General features: G+C 41.7%; 1 long non-coding RNA gene across 1 annotated transcript; it reads right to left on the bottom strand.

Moving 5' to 3' along the window:
* Nucleotides 1–1,962: 1,962 nt before the first annotated feature.
* On the bottom strand, nucleotides 1,963–4,182 carry LOC134171128 (uncharacterized). Its single transcript, XR_009967493.1, has 3 exons — nucleotides 3,956–4,182; nucleotides 3,411–3,536; nucleotides 1,963–2,468 (listed from the first exon to the last, which is right to left on the bottom strand). It is a non-coding gene; the product is annotated as an uncharacterized LOC134171128 (long non-coding RNA).
* Nucleotides 4,183–16,946: the final 12,764 nt, after the last annotated feature.

The following is a 16,946-nucleotide window of genomic DNA, read 5'->3' as shown; positions in this document are numbered from 1 at the left end:
GACACTCCTGAAGTACTGCTGTCAGCACAACAGAGCTCTACAGGAGGCAGCCATAGCTGTGTTTCTCTCTGACAAGGGACTTTCTGTTCCCCCAGCTCTGCAGATGCTGTCCCAGTGTTCCCCTGTCCTGGTTTCAGCTGGAATAGAGTTAATTTTCTTCCTATTAGCTGGTGCAGTGCTGTGTTTTGCATTTAGTCTGGGAATAATGCTGATAACATGCTGATGTTTTAGTTGTTGCTAAGTAGTGTTTACCCTGATCAAAGACTTTTCAGTCTTTCATGCTCTTCCAGTGAGGAGGGGCACAAGAAACCAGGAGGTAGAAGAGACCTCACCAGAACTAGCCAAAGGGATATTCCATACCATAGGATGTCATGCTTAGTATGTAAACCAGGGGGTTGGCTGGGACCCACTGATTGCTGCTTGGGGAATGGCTAGGCATTGGTCAATAGGTGGTGAGTATTGTTCATCTCTTGTGTTTTTGTTCTTCCTTTTTCCTATTATTATTATTACTACTGTTATTATTATTATTGACTTTATTTCAATTAATAAACTGTTCTTAACCTATAGTTTCTGCCTTTTTCTTATTCTTTTCCCCATCCAGCTGGAGATGGGAGGGAGGGAGGGAGGGAGGGAGCAAAAGAGGAAGGAAGGGAGTAGCGGCTGTGATGTACTTAGTTGACTTTTGGGGTTAAACCATGACACTCCCACAATCAGCAGCATGGCAGCTCTGGTAACACACTAGTTGAGGATCACCTCTTCCCAGTTTCCACTTGCCTGGCACTGTGTGTGCTGACAGGGGAACTAGCCATGGCACAAAGGTTGAGTTGCTCTCTTCGAGGGAGAGGAATATTTAGGCCAATGGGTCAGAAACACTGCCTTTGGAGCAAACAAATCAAATCACAACATGTCAGTGCGTATGCCCATGAGCTTTGCTGAGGATTTAATTTATTGCAGTGGGTTAAAAAATACAGGTCAGACTTGCAGATTTGGCTTCTAAAATTCTGGTGGATATAAGATAGTTATTGGGATCTATTACTTCTTCTGGCCAAAGAACTGCCAAGTTGTATGGTCTTCCATTCACCTTTTACCAGTAGGCTGAACACATATAGGAAGGAAAAGGTAAGCAAAGAGGGTAAGAAAAGACACAGTACTTCCCTGTGGAATCTACAGATAAAAAGGTTTTTACCCCCTGTGATTTTTAACACTCTATACTTTTGTACTTGTCAGGACATGACTTGCCTTCTCATGCAAAAAAATAAGAGAAAGTAGTGAAGAGTTGCAGCTGCAAAATCACTCACAGTAAAAATAAGAAAATGTGGCTTTTCACTGTGTTTCAAAACTGCATTTGACAACAGCAATTACAGACAACTCCACAAAGCAAGGAAAATATAAACTGTTGGAAATCTCCGGCCATTACTTGAGGAATTATGCCCAGCATTGCAGTTGTTTTATTAAACTTGACAGGTAGTGAAGAGGGATTTTGTTGTAAAAAAGAAATGCATTTATAATAAGAATTATTGTTTCTGAGATCAAGTATGGCTACAGCTGCTGCTTGAAAATGCATAATGCTGAAGTGTTTGAATCAAGAACTGTAGAGCAAGTAAATGTCACATCACTAGAAAATATTTTAAAACATCATTATGGCAGCTGAAAAAGAAAAATCTTTGGAGTCATGTATAAATGGTAGATCAGACACTGCTTTGTAAATAATGAATCTATTGTCAGATCATTTATTGAACAGGAACTGTGAAGAGGTAAGTAAAAAGAACTGCAAAGGAGGTAAGTAAAAGTAAAATGGATCTAGAGGAAGACAATCATATCCTGTCTCTATTTCAGATTTGGTTTTACCAGTTTATATAATCTGATGGGATATTTGATAAGCTTCATGAATGATCTGAGCCATTATGTTTAATATGGAATCACTAGAGGGATTAATGCTCCACTAGAATATGGCTTTGAAATCAGAGCGTCTTTTATAGGCCAGAATGGATAATTTTAATGTCACCTGCAGTATAACATAAAGCTTCAGTTTTCGTACTTCCCTCATCCCTTTCCTCCTAGTCACCACTTGGATCTTATTGAATAACTAAACCATACCCATTTATCTTGGCATTAAGTTTCCAGGAAACAGACAGTCCCATACTTCCTTTGTTAGCCTGTTTCAGTAGTTAATTGCACTCCTGGTTAAAAATGAAGACCTGAATCTATGTATTTGAAGTGTGGTTTAGATTATATTCTTCCTCATTTAAAAAAGCCCAGCTGTGCTTATCATCACTTTGAACTAACTCAGTTGAATGAAGTTTAAGCCAAACAGAACACTTGTCCTTAAAGACAATGCCTTCTGTGTCCAGGTCAGGCTCTAATATCCAGAGTGATGGATTAGGAGCTGCTAAAATAGTTAATGAATACATTATGTTGACATGATCATTGGGATGACTGTTGGGCTGTTTGTTTAGTTAAACACTGGGCTGTAAGAAAAGCAAACCAGGAGAAAACCAGTCAGAGATAAGCCATATCTTGGTAAACATTTAAAGACAGTTACACAACCAAGGCAGAACCAGGGCTTGACCTCCCACTTAGCTCCTTCTAAGGAAGGAAAGCCCAGAAACTGAAAGGCTTGGGCTCAGAGGGTATCTCGCTTGATCTGCTGAACTGATAAGTCTTGAGGAAGGGGAAGAACCAGTCCATGACACATGCATCTGTTCCAGTCTTTGTTGTTTTAAAGCCCGCTTTTTACTTTGCACAGGAAAACAAGCCAATGAGCATCACAGAAGAGAGGCTGTATTAGGTCATTCTTTTGTCCTGAACAATGGCCTAAAGCAAAAGCACAGGGGAGAAGATCATGTTAGATGAATCATAAAATGGCAGTTGCTTTGAGAAGTCTCTCAGCTGACAATGGTTTGTGGCACAGGTACTTCCTGAGGTAGAAATGATTCTGTGTGTTTAATACTCTCCCCCACCCCAGGTATTTCTTTTCAATGTACTTGTCAGTGTTTTCTTAAATATATATACACTTTTAGGAGTCACTATCCTTTGTCAAGGAGTTTTGTGACTTAACCATTTTGTGTAAAAACTCTCTTTTTATTTGTTTTGAATGTCCCATTTGCTAGATTTATTTGAATGCCCTTCACACTTGCATGGGAAAAAGCTGTGAAAAATGTTTCAACATCTATTGACAGCCACTTCAAATACTGAAAACAACTTCAAATGAGTGTTTCTGTCCTGAGGGCCTCCAGGCACTATACCTGTACCAACCAAAAGACAGAGCTGCAGGTTTTGTATCAAGTGAGACCTGCTGATTAAACTTAATTGATGTATAAAATAATGTAATATTGACCTACTCATCACTGAACTTCAAGCTCCTTTTCCAGGAGCAGTAGAGACCTGAGGCCTGGTAAATAAAGAGATACCTGCTGAGACATCCTCAAGAGACAGAAGCTTTCAGATCCATTTTGAGAACTAATCTTTAAGAAGCATTTGGATTGGAGAAAGCTGAAGATGAGTTCTTTAATGAACCCCCGTAATGATATCATCACCTGTAGGTAAAACTCAAATCCGTGATTAAAATTAGTAAAGGAGAGAGAAAATTCTCACTGTTTGCTATTTGTTTGTATCAGTAAAGTGAAATTTTAAGATAGTACAAAAGTGTACTTCAGTCAGCTGGTGAACTGGCTTGTACTCTGTGCCCACTCCCCTCCTGCTAGCTCATACCCACACAGCATCCCACCCCATGAGCTTTCACCAGTCACATGCTCTCCAAGGAGGCTGGAGAAGATGCAGTGGTGGTGGGGGAAGAGAAAAGGTGGGAGAAAACAATTCAGGGGTGGAGGCAGCAGTGTAGCTGTGGGAACACCATCCCTTCTGCCTCTGTCTTCTTTCGACTCCCATAATGCTCCCTTGTGATGCCCAGGGTACTTTCTGAATCCCTCCTCAAGCCTGACAGAAAAAAAAACACCTGAAACCAGAGAACTAGCAACTGTTCTTTGTTTTGTTACTCATTTCAGACAGTTTAAGCTTTTCCGGCTTTTGGTTTCATCAGAGGGTCGCAGTTTGCTGCAGCCAGGGAGCCAGCGTACTGAATTTGACATGAAGTGTAGTAATTTTTGCTGCTGGAAATGGTTGAAAGATAGAAAGCAGAGTTGAAAACATTTATATTAAGAAGGTTTATGCCCTGATAAATATTTTGAGACTTTTCAAAAAGCGGTGTCTTCATTTATACAGGCTTTTCAGTACCTATTTTGACAGGACTTTGGACATTTGTATTTGACAGTGTTTCTGCCTTAAAAATCAGGCAGACTTTGCTGAATTGCAAGCTGTTAGTCGAAATGGCAGATGTCTTACACTTAATGAAAGATGTTATGCAGTCTCACTTAAGTATCTGAGAAGTCAGCTAATAAATAAAGATTAGCAAGAAATAGTCTATTGAAATCTTTTCCTATTGGCTTCACTGGGTCTAGATCTTGGTCTTCTGTTGTACTTTCTCCAGTTAAATTCCAGTTTGTTCCATATAACTGATGGGATGATTTGGGGGTTATCCTGCTGCAAATAGGCTGACTCACACCAGCTACAGATATGCAATCTGTACTATTTCTCAATTTTCTCCAAGTAAGAGCAAAGATTGCACAGCAGGTCAGTGATGGGGCTGGGAGCGAGCACTTGGAGACTTGGTTCTCCACACTCTCTAGTCTCTAACTCTGTTATCTGTTAAGAGGAAGCACCTTTTTCTATTCAAAGCTCAAATGTATTGTCACTAGTTCAGCATAACTTAACAGATCATCAGTAACAGATAAAAGTCTCCTAGGAGGAAATACAATCTCGATGTAGCATCACTGCAATTGCATCAGTTTTTTTGTGGTCCATGCATTTGGATGGTACTAAAGAACACGATTTTACAGAACAGATGTAAACATTCATCTGAGATTGCCTATAACATGGCTATTGTGCATTTTCTGAAAGGAGGTTGTAAGAGAGGTGGGTGTCAGTGTGTTTTCCCAAGTAACAAACAGTAGGATGAGATAAAACAGCCTCAAGTTGTACCAGGGGAGGTCTAGATTGGATATCAGGAAAAATTTCTTCCCTGAAAGGGTTGCCAAGCATTGGAACAGGATGTCCAGGGGAGTGTCTGAGTCCCTGTCCCTGGAGGTATCTAAAAGATGTGTAGATGTGGCATTCGGCCGTGTTAATCATGAACTGTGCCCAGTGGCACTAACTGGGCCAGATGCTGCCATTTTCACAGATGGCTCCAGAGCAAGCTTCGGTATTTCTCCACTGAACTCTGAAAAATTAACTTATTTGTAGTTGTGAAAATATCTCTTATGCTGAAATAAATGAGTAACTCTAGAAAATTATTTAGGGGGCCTATAAGGATGCTGGAGAGGGACTCTTCATTAGGGACTGTAGTGACAGGACAAGGGGTAATGGGTTCAGACTTAAACAGGGAAAGTTTAGATTGGATATAAGGAAGAAGTTCTTTACTGTGAGGGTGGTGAGGCACTGGAATGGGTTGTCCGAGGAAGTTGTTAATGCTCCATCCACGGTGGTGTTCAAGGCCAGGTTGGACGGAGCCTTGGGTGACATGGTTCAGTGTGAGGTGTCCTTGCCTATGGCAGGGGGTTGGAACTAGATGATCTTAAGGTCCTTTCCAACCCTAACTTTTCTATAATTCTATGATTATTGTATATATTTGAAACATGTATTATAGAAAAAAAATAAATCCTGAAGGCTTGAGAGTGAATCTCAGTAAAAAGGTTATGCTATTGATACTTGTATTCCAGGAGTGTGAAAACTAGAATCATTGATGTAAGCAGTGCAGCTACTACCTACTGATGACCTGTCCCTTATCACTGCAGAACAGTGTTAAGCTTCACGTTACGTTTCAAATCTAATTAAATATTAAGATATCCAAATTTCTTTTTTATGCTAGTGTCTCATTGATTTGTTTTGCTTAATTCTATTTTTAGCTCCTCATGTGTAAAGTAATCCTAGATAGAAGTGGAAGAAACTGCCATTTGTGCCAAAGATAATAGAAGCCCAACTAATGCTGACAATCCTGGCCAGGCTAGGATAGGCTTTGGCGCACGGTAGTTGATTTTAATTCAGCAAAGTCCATCTTGCACTAGTGTACTCGCTTCTGCTAAGAAATACATATTTATGTCACACCCATTTACATGTGTGAGATGTGAGAAACACCATCATCCCCATTCACAGTAAGGGAATCAGTGAGCAAAACAACTTAGAATGGGAGCCTAGATCTCTCAAATGTTAACCCTTTGAGAATGATTCCTGAGCTTTGAGTTGCATATTCAAAGTCAGAACCCATAGTTATCTAATATGAAAGTCAAAACATTTCCTTGAGTGCCTTTTTGTGGCCTGTACTACAAGGTAACACAGATCTTTTCTAGCAAACCTTTATTCTCAATCCGTTCTTTCTCCAGAAGTTTAGGTGCTCATCAGCATGGTGAGTCAAAAGTTTAATCATATGGCCTGTAGCTGGATCTGCATACAAAATTGATATTCATATTGATACTGAACATGTATACAGGGTTCTAATATTTTGTTTTGTTTTTTAATGTGGATACTCTAGTCCTTCATAGGGCTGCCTGGAAAAGACGAAAACTTCCTGGGAAAATAGTGCAATATAAAAGAAAAACAAAGTTTAGGTGTGGTATTAAACAGATACTTAAAATTTATTCTTGAAAAGAATAGAGACCTTTTTCTCTTCTCAGGACTAGGCAGGAGTTCAGGTGCACTCTGAGAGGTCTCTCCTGAAAACCTATTCTGCTCTGAACTGAGTCAAACTTGGACTTGTTCAGTTGGAGACTGTGATTAGCTCACAATTGGAGTACATTGAAGTGGATCTCTCACATTAGAAATGCCATCACAGACATTCAGGGTCTTTGTGATCCTTCCCTCCCTCCCTCCCTGCCTCCCTCCCTCCATTCCTTCCTCCCTCCCTCCCTCCATTCCTCCCTCCCTGCCTCCATTCCTCCCTCCCTGCCTCGCTCCCTCCCTCCATTCCTCCCTCCCTCCATTCCTTCCTCCTCCCTTCCTCCCTCCATTCCTCCCTCCCTCCGTTTCTCCCTCCTTTCCTCCCTCACTCCGTTACACCCTCCCGCCCTTCCTTCTTTCCTTCCTCTTTCTTGACCTCCTTCTTTTCTTTCACTATTCAAATAGATAATTTGAAACCACTGTGTCTCACCAACATCTTTTATTTTTATGCAATTTTTGTTTTATGACTCTCCTTCACCAAAGAAACTCCATTCAACAACAAAAAAAGTAATGTTTCCTAAGCTGCCTAGAAGTGAGTGCATACACAGCTCTGTTTTCTGATTTCTCCACAACAGTGTGCTGACTTCCAAGGCAATGCTGATGGAGTAATTCTTCTTCTTGGGTGGTTCAAGTTCACTGACTCTAAGTTTTATAATACCACCTGAGGTGTGTAGTAATCACACCAACGTGCACCGTCTGGAGTGTATTATTACTTGATTGCTCTATTTTTGCTGTACAAATGGAAAATCAACAGATCAGAATCTGCTCCAAGGAATTCTAACTCATCTTGAAATGTTTTATTTTTAGTTATTTTTAATTTGAAGGTAATGAGATCCTGGGTCTTACTATTGAGAACACTTTCGTTATGAAAAATAAGTTATTTTTTTATTCTTGGTCCCTGCAAAGACTCGTAACATCCAAATACATACAATAACAGCAACAGTCATTTGGGAGTTGCAAACCCCAACATGATACTTGGAATAAAATCCACAAATTAAATGTAGAATAATAGATTTCTTTTATGAGTGTTGGTTGTCTGAAGGGAAACAATGACACTTTTAAACTTCATCGGAGCTCTGAGACAGACAATATTTTATGAGTGTAAAGTGGTTTTAATGAAGAAGGTGGTGTTGGAATGCACATTATGTTTTTGTAGCATGGGTATTCCTATACAGCCCTATAGACCAGCAGTCATCCCTAGTGAGACCTGGGTGGAGGCTGGGCTGATAGGATCATGCTACGCTTCCTACAGTAAATGACAAACAAATGAAGCAGTGTAGAGGAGAATTTTGTGGTGTGCCTGCAGAGGCGCAGAGAGTAGGAAAAACAGTAACACCACCTGGGAGAGATTATAAGAGGGGGAAAACAGCTCATTTAGGTGGGAGGTCTGTCTAGTTGTGAATATAATTGTATTTTGAAGGTACAATTTCAAGTGGAAACTTTGAATTTGGAGAAGGCATCCGATTATGTGGTAAGGGCTTGGTTGAAAGTGTTTTCCATAAAACTGGAAGTGTGTCATCATCCAGGAAGTGGCTGTCCCAGAGCAACAAACTTTTACACTGAAGCTGAGATGAGGAGGCACTTCTCAGGCTGAACACTTAGTGAAAAGAGCAGAGGAAAATTAGAAAGACAAGTTTCTTCTCTGAGGAACAGTCTAAAAACCTGGAAAAAAATAAGAGAGAGGCAGGCATTATTAAAATCTTGTTCAGATCTTTGTCTCTGAAGGCTGCAAGAGTAAATGTGGAACTGTTAAATTTCAGAGGCAGAGCCACCAGAAGGCAGAATGGTGAATGTGTGTTTCTCCTATGTTCTCCTTGTTGACTTTTAAGTGTTTTTTCCCCAATATTTTTCTAACAGAACTGAAAGACGATTGGTTGAAAATTCAAAATAATGAGAAAAGCTTCCTCCCACCCCCCTGCTGTTAGTAAATTTCTGTTGATATGAAATATCCAGAAAGAATATAGGATTCATTAATGCCAGTTTATGTGCTCAGTGCTGAGCTAAAATTCTGTAGGTCAAGGACTATAGATCCTCAAGTTTTAGAGAAGCAACTGCCAATTTTGGGGGAAAAAAAAATATCTCCAGAGAAAGCTTATGTCATGAATATCTTATAGGAGCCTTTACATTGCAGTATATAGTACTGAACACTGACAGAGATAAGTTGGAGTGAAGTAGTTCCTTCTGTGAGCTGTGTCAGTCTCACCCCAAGGCTTCTAAGGCTACTCATGATAATTCTCTTTGCCTTAAAAATTTGTTAGCTGCCACTTTCCTGCAAAATCATGTCATTTGATCCAGTAGTCTCTAAGGATGAACTTGTGCAGATATTACATCTGCAGGTGAGTTATGTCTTTCAATTTGCTGTAGAGCATCTCATAGGCTCCAACTGCTATTACATTTTTATTCGCAGTAAAAATGAGATGAACTCTTTGTACAAACAACCTCATAGAGCACAAAAAAAAAAAAAAAATCTATCCTGATTCTACATCCCAAAAGCTCCTGGGAGGACCTCCAAAGAGGCTGAATTCTAAAGATGTGGCTTTACATTCCTGCACTGCAACTCATAATATTCACAGCAACCAAACCAAGCCTTTTTGTTGACCTGCTTACTTTCTTCAGGTGATACATTTGTGAAACAGCCCAGTTGTTCCTACTGTTTTTTCAGTATCTCTTCTGGTCATTCAATATGTACCATGGCCTACAAAATGCCTGCTCATTTTCTAAAATGAAATAATATAACATACTCTTTTGGGTACAATGAAGTTTTTCATCCAGAAATTTAAATCAGTAACTTAACATTGCAGAATCATGCCTTTTGAAATGTATTTTAAAAAAAAAGAAAAAGAAAAAAAGAGTGAATTAAAACTTTTTTTTTTCAGCCTTAATTCATATCTTAAGCATATGCACAAAATAATCTTTAATAATTTAATCATGCAAGCTCCCATCCAGGAAGCCCTATCCTGAGTCCACAGCAGCTTTCAGCTCTCTGCCAAAGTACCAAAGGCAGCACACGGTAGAAAATCTGGTAGCTTTTGAAAAGCAGAGTATTACCAACTTCACAGGAATAAAACGGTGATAAGCATGAGAGACGGCAGTGAAGACAAATACAACTCTCGCAGATATACAGGTTTGTGCTCACAGTTAGGCCCAACCTAAGCCTCCCATTTTTGGGTAGAGCTGGCTTTGAGTCTGTCTCGGAGCTCCCTCTAGTGCTTTACTGGTCTAGAGCAACTAATATTTAGCAAGAGGAGGTATGCAGAGGAAAGGGTTATTTCTGAGTGTCTCAGTATAATGAGACACTCTATCCCAGTAGATAGAGACAAAAAAAAGTCTTTGTATCCTCAGATTTCAATTATTGTTCCTGGAAGTTATGTGCTGAATTCCTATGTTAAAAATATAAAAAATTAAAAAAACTCCTTTTGCTTGACATCCGTTATTTTCAGGTGAAACAAGGAAATGTTTTTATCTCAAACTATAACGTAAACCAGTTGCAACTTGGAGCTATCTGAGAGTTATGGAAACTGAAGACAGGCATTCATCTCTTCAGTTGTGCTCACTTTTAGGCCCCTCACTACAAGAAAGACACTGAGGTGCTGGAACAGGTCCAGAGAAGAACAACAAAGCTGGGGAAATGTCCAAAGGACAAGTCTTATGAAAAGCAGCTGAGGGAACTGGGGTTGTTTAGTCCAGAGCAAAGGAGGCTTATGGGAGACTTTACTGCTATCTACAACTCCCTGAAAGGATGTACAACTGAAAGGAGGTTGTAGTGAGGTGGGAACTGGTCTCTTCTCCCAAGGAACAATCAATAGGACAAGAGGAAATGGCCTCAAGCTGCTCCAGGGGAGTTTAGGTTGGATATTAGGAAAAATTTCTTCACTGAAAGTGTTGTCAAGCACAGGAATAGACTGCCCAGGGTGACAGTGCCCGTCCCTTGAGGTATTTAAAAAACGCATAGATGTAGTAGCACTTAGGGACATGGTTTAGTGGTGGACTTGGCAGTTCTGGGGTAATAGTTCTGGGACTCATTTGGCTTCACTGACAGATAAGAACAGGCTTCTCTGAAGACTGAAGCAGCTTGCTTTCTATTTGCTTTTTGTCTATTGGAAACTGTCCAGTTTCTCCAGTGTGGTATTAAAGAAAGAGAAATCATTTGCAACCACTGCAGCCAAATATGCTGCCATTTGGTGGGTGAAAGAGAGAATTTTGCTGCATGTGTGTAACATTATCTAGGTGTTCCTGCTCCGGCAGGGGGATTGGACTAGATGATCTTTTGAGGTCCCTTCCAATCTCTAGCATACTGTGATACTGTGTGTGATGGGACCAAATAATTTATGCGAGTATACACTGACTCAAACCAATAGGGCCGTGTATGGTGAACTGATATTTGGAGCAAAACTCATTTGTAGTTATTTGTTTATTTTGTTTGGGAACATAAAGCACAAAGTATCTTGGTTGCTTTGCCTGCACGTGTTACTTGGAGGATGAAGAGGAGATGGAAGTGGACTAACCAGAGGTAAGACGGCAGTGAGGGTGGCTCGGCTGCTGCCGCTGTGCTGCGGCTGACCATGCTGCAGGGCCACAGTGCCCGGTGCCCTTGTCCTGGGGGCGACCACAGCGCTGCCCTGCGCTGCCAAGTCTCATAGTGAGGAGCCTGGCTCCCAGCCCCAGCCAGAGCTGAGCACCGCGGCACAGTCACGCTCTCCCCAGCGTGTCTCAGGCTGTGGCAGACACTGTGACCATCAGTAGCCTCACTGAAATGACCTTGTGCTGCTCGCTTCCAGGGCCGATCAAGGTAGAAAAGGAAGATATTTCAGGAAGAAGAGTTGCTTATTTTGAAGATTGGTAGTCTGTAGAAGACGTTTTTTTTGTAGAAAATTTCAAGTTTGCAGTAGAGTTGTTGTTTGTAGATTGTAGTTTAAGATAGGATAGGGTAGCTTGTGTAAGAATTGTAGTTTGTTCTGTTGTGTTTTTGTTTTGTTGTTTGTTGTTCTGTAAATACATTTCTTATCTTCTTGTGACCCAAGACCTCTTTGTGTTTGCTGTGAGCACACACGGCATTGGCAGACAAGTGGTTTCCACTTGCTCCCGGCTCCTGGGGCTGGAGGAGGCTGGGGCTGCTGGCACTGGGTGCTGGGGCACCACAGGTGCCCCGCATGGGCTCGCTGCCTTGGCAGAGCGGCTCTTTAAGGCTCTCTGCAGCTGTGAGCAGGGCTGGGCACGGGCGAGGGACCAAAGGTCTGGATGATCACACCAACACCTTGGTGGCTGCAGAACACCTGGCCTGGTGCTGCCATCAGGAACAGCCTGTGCCAGCGCTGACCAAGGCTTCTCAGGCTGCTCTTCAAGCTTGGGGAAACAGGAGGAATCAGTCATGGCATCACAGCACCACAGTGTGCCCAGACCCAGGTCGCTGTGGGGAGCAGCCTGCACAAGGCCTGCGGTTGGATCCTGCTGTCCAAACCAAGCCTTTACCTCCTGCCATCTCTCTTTGCTGAGACCCTTCGTCCTGAGCCTGCGGGGCGGAACAGGGTTTGGGCCTGGAGGTGGTTGGGGCCACCAGAGGCTGGGGGACTGCAGCTGGGTCTAGGGTCACCTGCTGGTGCTGTCGTGCTGGGACCTGGCAAGCCAGGAGGGAAGGGGTGCTTCCAGGAGGGAGCTGGCAGTGGAGTGCAGGGGGAGCTGCTGTGTGCAGGAGCTGTGTGTGCAAATGCAGACAGGGACATACAAGTCCAAGGTCCAGAGCTGCTGTAGAGCCTTCCTGAAGCAGGCAGCCCTCACCACGCGTTGCTGGCAGCACACCTTGTCCTGTCCTCGCAGCCTTCACTGTGCATGGGGTGCAGGTTCTGGCACAGGCTCAATGTGACGGGTGGGCCTGGCTGGAGGACATTGCCACATGGCTGTGTCCTGCTGCAGCCTGCATTCCAAGGCTGGGCAGGGCTAATTTCCACCCCCATGGACTCATCCTGGCTGCAGCACATCAGTACTGCTCAACTTGCTCTCGGGCTGATCATGGGACAGTGAAAGAGCAGTGGAGATGGTCCTGGCCCCATGGAGCTTGCCAGCACAGTGTTCAACCAGTTTATTGTCTATTTAAGTACAAGAGTGGATAAAAAAATGCCTGGATGGCTGCACGCAAAGAGTTGTGGTCAATGGCTCCATGTCCAGCTGGAGACCAGTAACGAGTGGTGTCCCTCAGGGATTAGCATTGGGACCAGTCTTGTTCAACATTTTTGTCAGTGACACAGACAGTGGGATTGAGTGCGCCCTCAGCAATTTTGCTGATGACACCAAGCTGTGTGGTTTGGTTGATAAGCTGGAGGGAAGGAATGCCATCCAGAGGGACCTTGACATGCTTGTGAGGTGGGCTGATGCCAACCTTACGAAGTTCAACCAAGCCAAGAGCAAAGTCCTACACCTAGGTTGGGGCAATCCCAGGCACGGCCACAGGCTGGGCAGAGAAGAGATTCAGAGCAGCCCTGCGGAGAAGGACTTGGGGGTGTTGGTTAATGAGGAACTTGGTATGCTGTTTTTTCCATCACAGGTTTGTAGTGGGTTTTGGGCAGGAGGTGGTTTGGGACACCAGAGGTTGGAGTGCTGTAGCCGCTGCTCAGGCCACCTGCTGGTATTGTCGTGCTGGGACCTGGCAAGCATGGAAGGAGGGGGCTTTTACAGGAGGCAACTGGTGGTGGCATACAGGGGGGGCTGCTGCGTGCATGAGGTGTAAGCACAAATGCAGACAGGGATGTGTGAGTTTATCTTAGTTCCTAATAATGAAGATATAAAGTAACATTTCTCAAGCTGAAGTCTGGCAGAAATCTTGAACCCCTCTGCTAGATCTGGAATGGAACAAGACTTCTCTGGAAGGGAATTATGAATTCTTGGTTTGAGTCTAAAGCTGTATGTTTCTGAGGACCCTTGCTTGAAACATAGAGGTAAATCTCTTACTGCTGGCAGAACAGCAGTCTTATCTGCAAGGTGCAATATTTGGGAATGATCAGGTTGCAAATCCATTCAGGGGCTTGCCAGTCATTTTCTTTATATGCAGGACTTTTTGCTTGTGACTTCCTCAACAGATCTCTGCTTCACAGTTAGTGAAGCATTCAAGTTACTAATAAAGGCAAGTCTTGACTTGCAGTAACTTTTCAACCTGACATTTTTAATTATATTCAGTAAAGTTATCTTAGTAAAATCTTTTTCTCATGTCTTGGCTTTTATGTTGACCATAAGCTAGTAAGAACTATGTTGTTTGTCCCGGACCACTGTTTCAGATTTTATTTATCTGTAAAGCAAAAACTGTAACTTGGTAAAGTTCTTTACAGGGAGCTTTGAGTATTGCTCCCATTTGATGCCTATTGCCTGTGCAAGTAGTGGCACAAGGGACATCTGAATCTATTGCCAGCGATGTGCCCCTGCAGGAAAGGCAGCCAACAACCCTTACAACCTCAATGATTCTGTGATTCATTCAGATCATCTGTAAACAGGTATCTTTTTATATACAGCATTTACCTTTTAGCACAGATACAGTGGCAAATGTATACAACTCTATGCATATGAATGAAGAAATAATCACACCGATGTATACAAGCTGGTCAGATTTACTTCAGGAAATTATTTTGGAATAGGAGAACAGCTTTTAAATCATAAAACATCTCTCAAAACTCAGCAACTCCAAAAGGAAAGTATAAAGTGATTCTTTCCAAAGTGACCTAAATCTCAGATTTAAAAACAAATTATCCATATTGAAAACTTATAAATGAATAAATGCTAAGGAAGAAGTTTAACTGGGGGTAAAAGGTACAGTCAGTGGGGGGTGATTCAGTGTCTCAGAGTAACAGACCATCAGTCACCTTTTCTGTGTGCGAGATATGAGGAAAGATAATTATAATACCCCAGTCTACTTACTGGCCAAGCTGTTTATTATTACTTATCCTAAACTTCTGATCTGAGATTTCCTTAACCTATATTAGCAAATATAATCCAGAATTAAACATTTGTACCTCATTTTCTTAGAGAATGTCTCAGGAAAGTTATCAAGTGTCTGTAATCACAGCAAGGGCGGATGGGGCTGTGTGTACACTCACCAAGTAGTCTCTGCAGTTGTGTATTTCTTTTCCTGCGGCTGGCACTGTGATAGATTTTTAATCCCATAATAGACTGATGTGTGGTTAAATGCCAACTAATCATTAAGTACAGTATGTGCTTCCTGCTCGATTGCCAAGCTGTGCATTTCCTTTGAAACACACCCTCATGATGCACATATTATTCATGCACAGTGGTGCAGAAAGGAGCAAGTCAAAAACTGGAAGTAAGAAGAAATCTATAGCAGCAGACTTAGAAGAGCTGAATCAAAATCTTAAGGGTTTCCACACCATGGTAACTGTCCCACTATTTCTGGCCTAAGATATATGGAAGTAGGGAGTTGCAGGTTAGCAAAGGTTCTTGCAAGCCAGTAATTGTCACTTGTTACCACAGAAAACACTAGCACATAAATCCTTTCATAATCTCAAGAAAAACGAAGACTTGTCATAGAACTAGGAAATGAAAGAGCTTTGTCAAGTTTGTGGGCTTTAAATCTGCAAAAATATTTTTGCTGCTTTCCACTCACACAGATTTTAATATGAGACTTTGTGGACAAAGGTGTATATAACCTATAGGAACCTTTTCTCCAAAGCAAACTAATGTACTTTAAACCAGTTATCCCATGGCTTAAATGCCAAGGAACTAGAATTTCTGGAATGCAATGCCTGAATAAATAAAGTCAGAAAACTGGAAATAATTTGCAGTGAGATATTTGAAATGCAGCCATAGTTCCTGAGCAAAAGGTCACCAAGGTGGTGAGAATTCTTCCCAAGACCATGAAACTGCCTGATCTTATCCATAAAGCTGATCCTGCTTGCTTAGCATATTAAATTACTTGAAACGAACCAGCCCATCAACCTAGATTGACTATGACCAACACGGATTGAACTAAGTTTTCAATTTGAGAAAAATTAATAATGCATGTGATAGGATATCCCCTCAGAGTACTTCACTGCAGCCCACTGTATCTGTTACAGCATTCAACGCCAGGCAGTTCAGCCAAGGTACCTGCATGATAGCCCTGCTTAGGGGAATGCTTACAGCAGATGGTTGAATGGCATTACCAAATGGAGGGCTAGGCACTTTCTCCTCTTTAACAAATGCTGTGAGGGTGTTATTAATCAATATTTAAGCAGTACTAGCTTTGAGCTTTCCTTCTCATCTATCCATTCCTCATCTATGGGCCAGATATCTCTAGACCTGGTTTATGTGAAAGATGAAACCTCCTGGGACTCCTAAATGCTATCCTTAGTCTTGACTAAAATTGCCAGCTTTCTAATAATCCCTAAAGAACAGTCAATTAATTACTGAATTCCATTAAATTTCAGTTGCGTCTGGTCAAAACATTAGATACAGCCACATAAGGAGTATGGAAGACTTTGGAATCTGCAGAACATAGATTTGGAAAGAGGGAAAAAATGCAAGGTGTGAAACCATCCCTCTGAAATATATGTAAAGTCTAGTTGAATCTCAGGTTCATTTTTAGGAAGCCTGTTGCTTGCCAGTTTCTTCCTGCCTTGTGCTTTGCTATTTAAAATTCTTATGAAAGAAAAATACCTGCCTCAGTATTAAAATGCTTCCTGTTAGAAGGGAGCTAAGGGGACTTTAACAGAAATACCTGAAAATAAGTCAACAGCTCTTGAACTGTATTGGAGCTAGTCCATCTGCAGTTGGATGCAATATGCTGTTTTACGGATGCCAAAAAAGGCAAAAATTCCCTACATCAACCAGAGATGAGTGCCAGTATTCCAAAATGAAGTAATCTGCATGAAACATTTAAAGTGCAATTTTTGGAGACATGGTGTCAAAAGGCAGATCTCATTTCAAACAAATGAGGATAAGCAAACAAAAGAAGCTCAGTTTTATTCTGTAAAAGCAAAATATTTACAAGCAAATGCTCTGACATTGTGAAATGTGGAGCCCATAATGATTTCAATATCTTTCTGCTTTAGTTTCCCTTAAAAAATTCTAGATTGAAAAACTGAACGCTTATGGGAAAATATCTGATTCACCAAAGGCTTGTATCACAAAAAATTCATCCTGTGTGGTAGGCCAGTTGCTGGAACAGATGATGGGTGTAGTCAGGAAAACTGGAGAAGACA

This window comes from Pezoporus occidentalis, unplaced genomic scaffold, assembly GCF_034315485.1.
Source record: "Pezoporus occidentalis ecotype Australia unplaced genomic scaffold, CSIRO_AGI_Poc_V1 ctg4, whole genome shotgun sequence".
Classification (NCBI taxonomy): Eukaryota; Metazoa; Chordata; class Aves; order Psittaciformes; family Psittacidae; genus Pezoporus; species Pezoporus occidentalis.
The sequence above is the reverse complement of the archived record's forward strand: the minus strand, read 5'-3'. Positions and strand labels throughout refer to the sequence as shown.